The 12230-nt window shown below is 35.3% G+C and overlaps 1 protein-coding gene across 1 annotated transcript in view; it reads left to right on the plus strand.

Moving 5' to 3' along the window:
* Positions 1 to 12230, plus strand: part of TTC27 (tetratricopeptide repeat domain 27) — a 128765-nt gene that overhangs the window by 67492 nt on the left and 49043 nt on the right. The window lies entirely within an intron of this gene.

Here is a 12230-nt window from a genome sequence, read left to right on the forward strand (position 1 = left end):
CTGCGGAATCTTGCTGTGAAAAGACTGCCAAATGCATGAGTTTTTCAATGCAATGAAAAGGCACTAAATGCACTGGTTATTGTAGTTCCAGAAGTTCCAGGACCATGGTGAACTGTACTGGAAGACAGAGAATGAATTCTGTATTTAATTCAGAGTCATGCATATAGTAGATAGTGCCTTCTTTAATGAAATAAAGACGTACAAAAACAACAGCTGGGTAATAACATCATAACAGTGAGATAAATGTTACTGATAGAAGTGCTTGTGTCTGTGTGTCTTTTAATATCTGAAAAATTATTTTATTAGGAGGTATTTTAGTGCTGCTTTACCCTTTGCAAGAAATGAGACTAAAGACTGCTTTTAGTTTTAAAAGTACCAAAAGTGAATGAATATGGAAATACTGGTTCTCTAATATTTGCAGAAGTTGGAATAGGTAATTAGTCAAAGCCAACTGTGTAAGTCCCAATAACTAGTGGTCCTTGGTCTTGCCCATATATATTGATTCAGGAAAAAAAAAGACTGAATAATCTGTCAGTAGGGTTTTTATTTTCTGCAGATACAAAATAAATATTTTACTTCCTCAGGTCAGCATACAAGCTGTGATTTTAAGGGAGGCCAATGCATTTATTACCAAAGGAGATTTTCAGTGGGAAATCTGATAAAAACTGAAAAGAATTACTCTCAGGTGTTTAGGGTTAAAAAAGTGTAGAGCCAAATGGGGTAGAGTTTCAGCACAGTACATAGGAAATACTTTACTTTTATTATGCAGGTCAACACTAAGGATAATCAAGGAGAATTCTTTGGAAAATTTGTTGCTTGTCCACTATTAAGAGTAAAATTTCAACAGATCAGTTTTCTGCAGCAAAACTTTGAAGTATAAGCTGTAGAGATTTGTAGTGTACAGAAATTGGGATGGAAAATAATGCCTGAGGAAAAGATAAAATAGGAAAGAATTAACTATTGTGTAATTAACAAAGGGAAATGTTATTTTTCTAGTTTTAGATTAAATGATTGTACCATTTATAAAAATAAGAACTAATTTCATGTGAAATGAAAATGATGCATTTAAATTAGTTTGTAACTGATGGAGTGAGCAGTGGAGAGTGAGCACTACTTTTTCTGATAGTTGTTTCTACTGAAAGAAGTTCCATCATGCCGAGGGCTTCACTTTCTGGTAAGTTACAAGGAGGGTTGGGTTGTTAAAAAACCCTATTTACTATGGTGACTGCTGTGATTTCTAAATTTCTAGTATGGAGATAGAAAATTTGGAGAATCTTGTATGTGAAGAATCAGTTGATTGAAATATATTAGACCAGAGACAAAGTTTGCAGTGTGTGCTAGATGTGGCTTCTAAGCAGAGAACTGATTTTTCTGGCCTAAGTCAACTCATTTAGTTCCTCTTTCAGTTTTAGTTATGAATTGAGGAATATATTTGGATTCTGTACTTTCCAAGCTGATTTAGTGACCATTGATCCAAGTAATCAGAGACTGGCATATGGAGAGTTTTATGATCACAGAATCATGGAATATGCTGAGTTGGAAGGGACCCACAAGGATCATCAAGTCCCACTCCTGGCCCTGCACAGGACCATCCCCAAGAGTCACACCATGTGCCTGAGAGCATTGTTGAAATGCTTCTTGAACTCTGCCAGGCTTGATGCTGAGACCACTTCCCTGGAGGGCTCAGTCTGGTGTCCAGCCTCCCTCTGCATTTGATATGATAATGATTCTTTTCAATATTTCCATTTACTTTTGCAGTTAGCCAGCTTTTACAGTATTGCTTTCTGACTGAATATTGTAAATTATAGCACTGTGGTTTTGTGGTAAGATTTAGGGATTTTGACAAATGTGGAGATGTTTTTGTTAGCAATATGACCTTCCATGCCAGAATTAGATTTTTAAATGGCATAAATATTTTTGTTTGTAGCTGTTATGCACATTGCTGTGCTATACCTGCACATTTTTCCAGATACAGATCTGGAAAAACATTGAAGTTAACTAGAAATAGAAACATGTAGTAAATGATTCTACCACAGAACACGTCTCCATTCTTTCTGTTTTCCCCTTTGTGAAATGCACACAAGCTGAGGTCATTAATAATGTTGCAGGTTGAGACATTTAGAAGGTCAAAAATGCCAAATGACAATGCAATCTTTAACTATTTCAGGAGCTCCCAAGCTCTGCCTTGCCCTTGTCACTGATCTGAAATTTGCCTTCTTTCCTCTGGCTCTCCAATAAGGGTGCAGGTGAGGATTGAAAGAATGGCCAGAAGCCCAGCAGACTCCTGGGCTCATGTTCTTCTCTCCCCTGGAAAAAAATGGTAGCTGCAAGTTGGTGGTGGCAGCTGCTGCTGGAAGAATTAATTTGTCCTTCAGTACTCTCCCTCTGGCTCAGGTTAGAGTATTTCAAGTTAAGCAGGGTTAGCTGAAAGCAAAATGCTTCTGTTCCTTTGGCAACAGCGTGCTACCCCTTCCAGCAGATCTGCAAGAAAATTGCCCGCAATGCAAGAGTGGTACCTTTAGGACTTGCAGCTGATGGTCCTCAGTTCAGCAGTTGAAGATTGCTAACAGAGCAAAGGTTTTTTTGGGCAAGGTTTTTAGTGTCATAAGTCCAATGAAGTAGCAGAAGATTCTTTGTTGTCTCTGTCCATCAACCAGTTTGGTGTGAGTGACCAGCACAGACCATAAAATTTTGTCCAGCTGACTGAAATTTTTCATTTGGTCTGGTTTTTTTTGACTGGTTCTGTGCCAAACAGGCTCTATAGTTGTAGAAAGAACTGCGTTTTTGTGGATTCCACCTTCTATAATAAAGAACTGAGTCTTCAGGGGAGCTTGATACGCTTCTGTTTGAATATGCCATACAATCGGGCATGGAACATTTAATGCATAGAGTGCTTTTATTTTCTCTGGAAATTTAATTGATTTCAAACCTGTTGTTACTGAAGATGTTTATTTTTCCTCTTTGGTGAGTAGATCAGTGACTAACAGAGAGTGATAGGGGGTTTGTTTGTTTTTCCCTGATGTATAGAGAGCTTTCCAGAAACATGTAAAGAAGTGGATTGGATGTCTTTCAAGAAAATACATATATTGAAAACAGATTTCTTTACATGTGACTGCCTTCTTTTGGGATAGCTAAAGTTTAAATGCTTTGACTGTGTGTCATATTTCTAATGTACTTACCATTGTACACTGTATGGTTTCTGGGTCAGGCTCAGCTACTGTAAGAATGTTTATTTCCTGCCAAGTAATTATTCAACAGAAACTACTGGGTATCAGTCAAGGCTTCATTGTATAGGGCAGCTATTCTCAGGAAAAACTTATTTTCTTCTTGTAAGAAGGGAAAACAATGGGCATCCCAAGATGTTACCTGAGACATTCTGGCTGGATTCAGGACAAAAGAGACCAAACTTGTCTTTCTTTTCCCTTTATACTCCTGTCCCCTTCACCAAATAAGTAAAGATGTTCTTGAAGTTGTCAAATGAAAGAAAATAATTGAAAAACAGATAACAGCAATAGAGGACTTTGCTGGTGAAAAACCCCCATGATAAATTGACTATTTCAATTACTGAAAAAAGAGCTTCTGGCAATTTCTATGATTTCAGGTTATGGGTATCTGGATAAGACTAGACATGATTTTCTTTCATTTTTTCAAGTATCTTAGTAGAATGAAAGAATTACGCTTGGTGCAACTGCACTAAAACCAAATGCACTTGAGCCAGAACAGTTACATGAATACATGGCATTTTGTTTTGTGCTGTTTTATACTTTGATATTTTTTTTGTATAACAGAATAGCATCCAGTCTCTTCCCTAGGTAGGAAGCTGTAAATGTTTGCATGCTTGCAATTAGTGACAAGTCTTAAGAACTTTTCCTCTGGAATTTTTTTTTTTTTAAGTATTTGTTGTTTCAGAAATGACCATCTAATTCCAACTCTTTTTTGCCATGCATAAAGGTTTGAGTATTTATTCCTAGTATGTTTACTTATGCTTTATATTAAAGCTTGAATGAGGATTTTTTTTTTGCTATTTACAGATATTTTGACCTTTTTTTTTTAATTGCATGTGTATATATAAATTATGGCACAATTTACTATCAGCAAAATGCAAATGTGTGCTCTATGGTAGGTAAACCTAAGTCTACCAGCAACAGAAAATGTACAGGATATTTCTGATAGATTATTCTTCATGAGCAGGGTGTTCCAGTTGGAATACAGGATAGATCAAATGGGTCATAGTTATGAAAGTTTATGACTATACCCAAACTAACAATTATATAATGTATAGAAAAAATATTAAAGGGTTTAACTTGACTATCTCCTTCATTTCTTGGCCCTTCTGAGGAAGAACTGCATCTCTCAAAGAATATATCTGTTATATATACACAAATGTTTGATGTAACTTACTCCGTATAACAATTTATGTAATGTCTGATGGGGCTAGGGAGGAAAGATTGCACCAAAGCACAGTTTTCTAGTGCATGAACAGTCAGATCTTTATTAAAGGCTACACGCAAGATCCTCCTTTGCTGCAAAATAGACACAAACTTTGTTTAAAAAAAAAAGATTATTTGATTATACTTCTAAAGGGAAAAACAACTTTAAGTGCACCAAACTTGAACCGTGTTAGGAAATTATCTAGTTGTAATCTGTCTTGAAGAGAATATTGCAAAGTTCAAGTCAAGTGCTGACAGTGAAATCAAGCCTGTGTACAGATGCCTCAGAGAAAGCTGTCCTGAAAAAGCCTCTACTAGCAGTCCTCTCAGCCTAGAAACTTTAAGCTTTTAAGTATTTGATGAGAAATTCTTGGTGCCAAAAATTTTCTTTAGCTGTTTAGTGGGGAGAAGGAAAAAAGAGCTATCAGAGAAGAATCCATGTTCTTTATTCATAATCAGTACTATTGCTACTTACAGCCTTGAGAGCTGGAGCATCTTAACTGAAGAATTCATCAAGATCAACTGCTAGAAAATTTCTATGGGTAAATAGTGCTGAAGTACCAGCAGACCTCCTGTTTTTAGAGATCAGAGAGATTTCTCCATTGAGTCTATGGTGGGAGGGAAAAATAAGCAAAGTATTAGTTGGGAATTAGTCTGCCGTTTAAAAAGGATTGCTCTAATTTGAGAGAATATGCATAGAAAATTTTTGTTTTCATTTCAGTTAAAGGAAATCAGTGTTTTTCCTTCTGTGTGTAAAGTTGCTAGAAACTGGGACCATTTTCCATTCACAGACCCAGGAATAACCTGGGTCAGTGAACACTCTTTTCTCTCACTGTAGTGACTACATACTATCCAGAAGTTTTTACCAAAGCATTGAACAAAGTAGGTAAAACACTGCTTTCAATGCTAACAGACTTAGTTTTGAAAATGTGCATCCTAAACTCTTCTACTTGAATGTTTCAGTTAATTTTGTTTCAAGTTTTAATATTTTGTTAGTAGTTTTTCTCTGTGAAGCATCCTGAAATCTGATCAGTTTCTGTGTTCCAGACACCTTGTAGACTTTTATATGCAATACAAAGTAGGCAGTCAGTGCTATACAACATGGTAAAGTAAGTTTTCATAAATTTTAAACCAATTTTTAGTTCCTGGGGAGCGATGCGATACACAGTCCTCTAGCTGGTTTAAATAAACACACCAATTGAGGTCAATCCTAACAAGCAATAATTTGATTGGAAAAATGACTGAGAGGGCAAATTTGCAAAATGAGCAAAAATATGAGTCTTCAAGGCTGCAAGATTTTAATGAAACTAAGACTTCTATTTTAATGAGATGCAAAAACAAGGCAATTTTTTTGTGCTTTTAAGCATTTAACTTCTGCAGAGTTCTCACAGAACATTTTTATCCTCCTGAGAATGTGAATAATGTGAAATCTCTGGAAAGTAGTGGTCTTCAGCTTGGCATCTTGGCACAGTGTAAGAAATGGTCTATTGAAGCTTCCATGAATTACAAATTACAATTTATAATAGTGATAATTGTAATAAATTTTCCTTGAATATTTAATGTCATAATTCCAGTTTGAAAATTAGATAAATTAGTGAGAGATTGCTTCTTGATGTTGAAATGCATCCTTGCTTAATGGTTTTTGCTGTGTGTTTTGACACCTTAGTTCTTAGCTATTCAGAGATGGTTTCATTGTTTGACAGGAATATATAATCTATGAGCTTTTAAAAGGATAGCTTGTTATTTCCTTTAAGTCATTCTAGTTTCCAAGCAACGAAGTTCTGTCTGAACTCTCAAAATGCTGTTTTGAATAATGGATGACTGTAATATGACCCAGTGAACTGGTTTTGTATCTATTCCTCTAGTGATAAAATTGACAATCAATAAAGTAATCACTATTTCATCATAATCTCTGTCATGATGTTTGGACTAGGTCACAAATTGCTCTCTCCCATTATGCAAAACTTTATCGCATTGTTATATGAAAATGTTTAGTAGTTTCATCATTTCTGGCATTGCTTCACTGGTAGTTCAAGTTTGACCATTGGATTTTAGAAGTCTGGATATGTCTCAGTTTGTCCTGGTGGTCTTGGTTTCAGGAGATCTGTTGAAGTGTGTTGTTTAAAATGTAAATGTTTGGTTAAATGCTTTTTAAAGTAAGATTATCGAAGGACTGTAACTCAAGATCTAATTACATATCCACAAAGTACTAAAATAGTTATACTAGAAAAGCTTGGAATATCTAATACATATTTCAGAGGAAAGAAATAAATCTAATTATTCTGCATATTTAATTATCTCTACTTGTCATCTGTTTTCTAATAGGCATACAGTTTTCTGAATTTTGGACACTTGTGAGAACCCCAGCCTTGCTTTGGGGCCTCATGTGGTGGTGAAATTCCTCCTCCAACCCGTGCTTCCAAAGAAAAACTCCGCAGGCTTAGCTGTTCGGTCTCAAGGCAGTTTATTGCTAGTTATCTAACAGATTATGTTCTTGGACTGCAGCTATTTGATCAGTGGCCTGGGTAGAGGCACACACACACTGACATCCTCTCTATCTGCTGTCTTCTTCGTCTCTCTCTGCGCCCAGGGCTGCTGCTATCTTTTATAAGCTATATTACGTATAACATGTTTACAATTATTCCCCAATACCTACTACCTACGTTGCCAAGTGTTTTTCTGCTCTAAACCAATCTGTGAGTGCCAACATCACCAAGAACATGGAGGTAAGGAAGAAGAAGGAGGAAGAACAGGATCAGCCCGCTTTCCTCCATCTTAGAACTTCTGACCCCCATGTACAAAGTGAAAACCCCCCTGTACATGTGTTAAAACCCCCCTGTACAATACTAAAAAAATTTCCCCTCTGTTTTGTAACTACTTTTACTATACTATCTAACCTTTTGTGACTGCTCGTTCCACCTCCAAAGTTGGTAATTCATTCCATGGCTCAAACTCAAAATCACAGCTGTTTTTCAGTTGTCTGCCAGGGTCTAAAATGCTTCTGACCAAGGCCTGGAACCTCTAAAAATGTCTGAGAGACATTTTGAGTTCCCACAGACACTGATTATGTATATGTTCTTCAGGAAGAATGAAGGCTTTTTTAGTACTTTTCTAGGTTTATGTAATATTGTGTACACTGTTGTGGAACAAGGTTGTGACAGTTACTGTTGTAATACATCCCAAATTAACCTGGACTGTAGTTCTTTCTTCTGCAGCATTTTTCCGGCTTTATTGTTAGAAAATGTAACTTGACAGAATACAATTTAAAAAGTAATAAAGCTCATTAATGTTTTGAAACTTCAAGAATTATTTAGATTTTCCTATTAAACAAGTATTTTAATATCATTGCCTCAAAAAATATTTTAAGGCATTTAGAATTAAGTCTTAATATGTGTGAAAGTTTGAATCAATTAATCAATGAATCTCTGAAAGTTTTACAGAAGTCTATACATATTACAGGATCCACAAGAGCTTAATGTTCCATAAGCTTAAAAAAATGCCCACTTTTTGTTTCATAAATACTAAGCAGTAGAAACTCTCTATGAGACCAACTTCTGCAGTAGGAGATCAAAGGAGCTTTTTGATGTTAAATTTTTCTATTCATTTTTGAAGTAAGCTTATGAATAAAAAAAAAACAATGTAATTCCACAACCAGAGTTACACATGTAGTTGTTTGGTATTTTTACAAAGCTTTCCTCTACTTTGTTTTTGAGTAAATAATGTAGGTGAGCTCAGTTCAGTTTGAACTGTACACCTGCTAAGTTCTTAGGAACCATAGTACAGGTGAGAGGGCAGGTTTGTTTTCCCTACAAATGTATTTTTACCATTTGCTCTGTTTTGTTTCCAGACACCTTTCTTCCAAGTAGCCGAACAATTCCAGCTATGTCTTGGTGCCGTCAGGCACTTCTGTGCCTGACACAATTCCATGACCCACCAGGCAGTCCCACAGCTGTTGTCCATATTTTGATACTTTAGCAAGTATATAAATTGTGTGAGTAGCTAAGGGAACAGCTAGAATACAAGAGCAAGAAAGTTGTGACACCAGCTTACTGCTTATAATTCATCCAGAGGTAATGTACAGAAATGGAAGAAGCACAAGGAAAATGGAAGTGGTTGTCTAGGTGGAATGTGGAAAGATCAGGGTGTTTTGTGGGACTTTTATGAGTCTTCAGGCTTGGAAGAAATTGAAGAAAAAGAACTCTAGATTTATAAGACTTTCAGGCAAAGTGTGTCTGGAGTTTCTGTGTTGGAAAAGACTGAAAGGCACTTTTCATTCATCTAATCAAGCTAAATCCTTGTCAAATACGGTAAAAACGTGAGAAGCAGACAGCTTTGAGGTACTAGAGAAGGGTAAAAGCAGGACAAAATAATGCCACAGACCCCTAATCCCAGTCAACTGGGATTAGGTGATTGATTAACATAATGGTTTATGGCTGGTGTGAGCATTCATGTTGAGAGGACTTCATGGGTGGACCATCACCAGTGGAGTCCCAGAGGTATTAACTGGGGATTGGTTCTGGCAGCCTGACAAGTTTGAGAAGCAGAAGTCTAGAAAAAACTTATCTAATCTTCCTGCCTATAAAATCATAAATAAAGAGGAATATCAAGGGTAACAGGATAAGTCAAAGGGTATGAGGAAATAAAGGAAGGGTGGTGATAGTAGTACTGGTAAATGGATAGTAAATGGTCAAGTGATAACATGGTAAAGACTAGCGTTTTTAAATAGGGTGTGGTTGGTTGAAAACAGCTGAATGCAGTAGGACAAGGCAGGAAAACAAACAAGCTGTGATGATTAACCCTGTGAAGCAAGCTATTGCACAGATGAAGGAAATTGTGTGGAGCAATTGTGACTGGAACACCAAAACTGGAAAATTCTCTTGTTGGAAAAGACAAGTAAAGGAAAAATGGTGCAGTCACACTCTGTGTTGCTGATACAAAAACTTGGGAAGAAGTGAGATGAAATTGCGTGGATAAAATGGAGGTTTTATTTGGGCCAGCAATGTTAATTTAGATAGGAGTAGTTGTATCTTTGGGGTTTTGAGGTGGGAGATTCAGATGGAATTAAGTAGTTGCTGCACAAGCAAGGTGTTATGCTGTTTCCAGTAAGTTTTTGACAAATATTAAATATCCTGCTCTTTTCAAAAGATTGGAAATTGGGCTTTTTTGTTTGGTTGCAGGGGGATTTTTCCCCTAAGTAAGCTTGGATCAGGACATCCTGCAGGTGAAATGGATAGGAAAAAATGTTTGCATATAGTTAGTATTACATGTAAAGGGCATTTTTAAAAGCAAGTAAACTTTTGAATATGGAATAAAGAGGTTAAGATTAGAAAGAAACATGTGAAATTGTCATTTATTTACCTTAGATACAAAAAGCAATCTGAAGATTGTATTTTAACTAAAGGAACAAATCTTTGGGGGAGAGATTTCAGACCAATTGGATGAATAATAAATTTAAAAACTGTACTGTAAGTAGGTTGAGAAATCAAACAACATAATATTGTGAGAAAAGGACAACTCAGAAACCATAAGGGTGTAATAGTATTTCCGGAGATGAAGCACAGAGATAAGGTCTGGCTAAAACGAAAAAAAAAAGTTCTAACTCAGTGGCTGAAGGTAAGGATGGTAAAACGTGGAGTGGATGAAGAGATTGAAATTTTGTTCAGGCTTGAAGATGAAAGCTGATATTTTATCTTGAGGACCTTAGTGGTGTTACACATATTTTGAACATACGAGCAAAGCAGGAATATACAATGGAAATGAACATTGGAAAATGATGTCCAAGGTGGGAAAGTCCTTTACAAGCTTCATATACTTCAGTTGTGCATAATTACCAGCTGAGTGATTAGAGTGATTAGACTGAGGTTGATAAGTAAAGTAATAAAATCCCTACTGAGATAATTTCAAATTAGCATGGTGTGCTTATTCCAAACAGGCTGCCTATTGTACTGCTTAATCTCAGAGCAGACATTGGAGTGTGAGGTGGGGAAAATGCATTGCAGTTTCTAGAGCTGTCTTTTCGTACTTTCATGTGGCAATAGCATCATCTTTGCTCACGATATAAAATTCCATCTAAACTATCTGGTTTTGTTGTTTCCAGACTGGATTAAAGTGTCTCTATGCTGTGTTTTTTGACTTTAGAACTCATTGCTATGACACTTTAAGCCTTGGGAAGAGGGTATGTTACATGGTGGGAGAGGAACCTGTTAACGTTTTTAAATATTGCCTGTAGAAGAACTCATATCATTTAGAATTGTGAATTTTGACAGGTTTCTGCTCTATTTCTATGTAACAACTTGCAAGGCAGGAATCTGAGTCTCAAGTGAAACTAAATCACAAAATCTTTCATCTGACTGTGTTGCAAGTATTCTGTATTTACATACTTTTTTATTACAGCGTATTTACGTTGAAGGTTATTAATGAGAAAGACTGCTCACTTGATAGTACTCACTTGTTGAATTTATTGATTTATTGTTTTATGATCTAATAAATGTTAGATGTTACTTGTACAGTAATGTTAGAATTCTCATTTTCTTTCTGTTATACAACACAAATATTATTTCTTCAAGCATTATCCAGAAACACAGAATTCAAAGTCTGAGTAACTTATTTTCTATCCTTCAGTAGTAGGCAGAATTGTCAAAGCTTATTTTTTCAATGTATTAGAGAGTGCATTAACCATGGATTTTTAGGACTTCTAAATTCATTGCTATTTACTCTTCTTAAGGAATGTATAATATTCATAAGTTCTACATACATTTTCAGTTTTTGCTAGAACTCTGAACAGAGTAAAGTATTGGTTTTTGGAAGGGAGAGAATTCTACTTGTTGTCAATCATATTCTCCTCTAAAATGTCATTTACATTAGGCTTTTCTGCTTTTGAAGTGCAGAAAAGATGTGGCCACACATTTTAAAATAAAATACATTTTTCTGGAAAAATGTTTTTCTTTGTAGTTCAGCTTTTATGTTGGAACAATAGAAATTAGAAAAAGGGGAGGCAAAAAGTTAAAAAAACCTATTTTGATTCACTTAAAACATTTCTTGCCTTTCATTTCCTGTACTTCTGAAAAAATTATTTTGCACGACATATTTAGGAGTTTCCTGCTTTTCTAAGGCTTAGAAAAATTATTATTTTTAAATTTTCTAACTGTATTTTACTACATTGTTTGTTCTTGTAAATGGGTATCCAAGGAATTGGACAATTTTTTGGTTTAATTTTTTTTACAACAGAGTATAGAAAAATGTGCTTCTGCATTGCATTAGAACATTTCGGCAGAATTAAAACAGAGAAATATAATGTATTATATAGCTTGTATTCAAATAAGTTCTAAAATTCAATAATATTACTTTAAAAGTTTTATTTTAATCTGACTATTTTTGTTTGCCTGAAACTGTGTAAAGGAATGCAATTTTATTAGTGTGTAATTTTCCTTACTACAAATACATCTCAGCCATTTGCTTGGCATAGGTTTCTGGATAATCTGTAGGAACAGGCCTCTAGAGATAATTTTATGAAAAAGAATGTGAATAAGATGAAATATGTGAAATATTTGTATTTAAAATTAGGAGGTTAAGCATCAAGTTAGAGCCTAAATTATTGCTGCATGTTGTGATTTCTTTTCTTATTAAAAGAATGAAGCCACTTAGTAAATCCCATTAACGTCACTAACAATTAAAATATGTCACTAACCATTAAAATATGCTTAGCACTTTGAATCACAGAATTGATTTTTATGCAGCTGTCAGTTGCATTATTGATATCAACAATTGGGTTTAGAAAGAGAGAGAAAGAAATGATCCTAT

The sequence above is a fragment of the Lonchura striata genome, chromosome 3, assembly GCF_046129695.1.
Source record: "Lonchura striata isolate bLonStr1 chromosome 3, bLonStr1.mat, whole genome shotgun sequence".
Taxonomy (NCBI): Eukaryota; Metazoa; Chordata; class Aves; order Passeriformes; family Estrildidae; genus Lonchura; species Lonchura striata.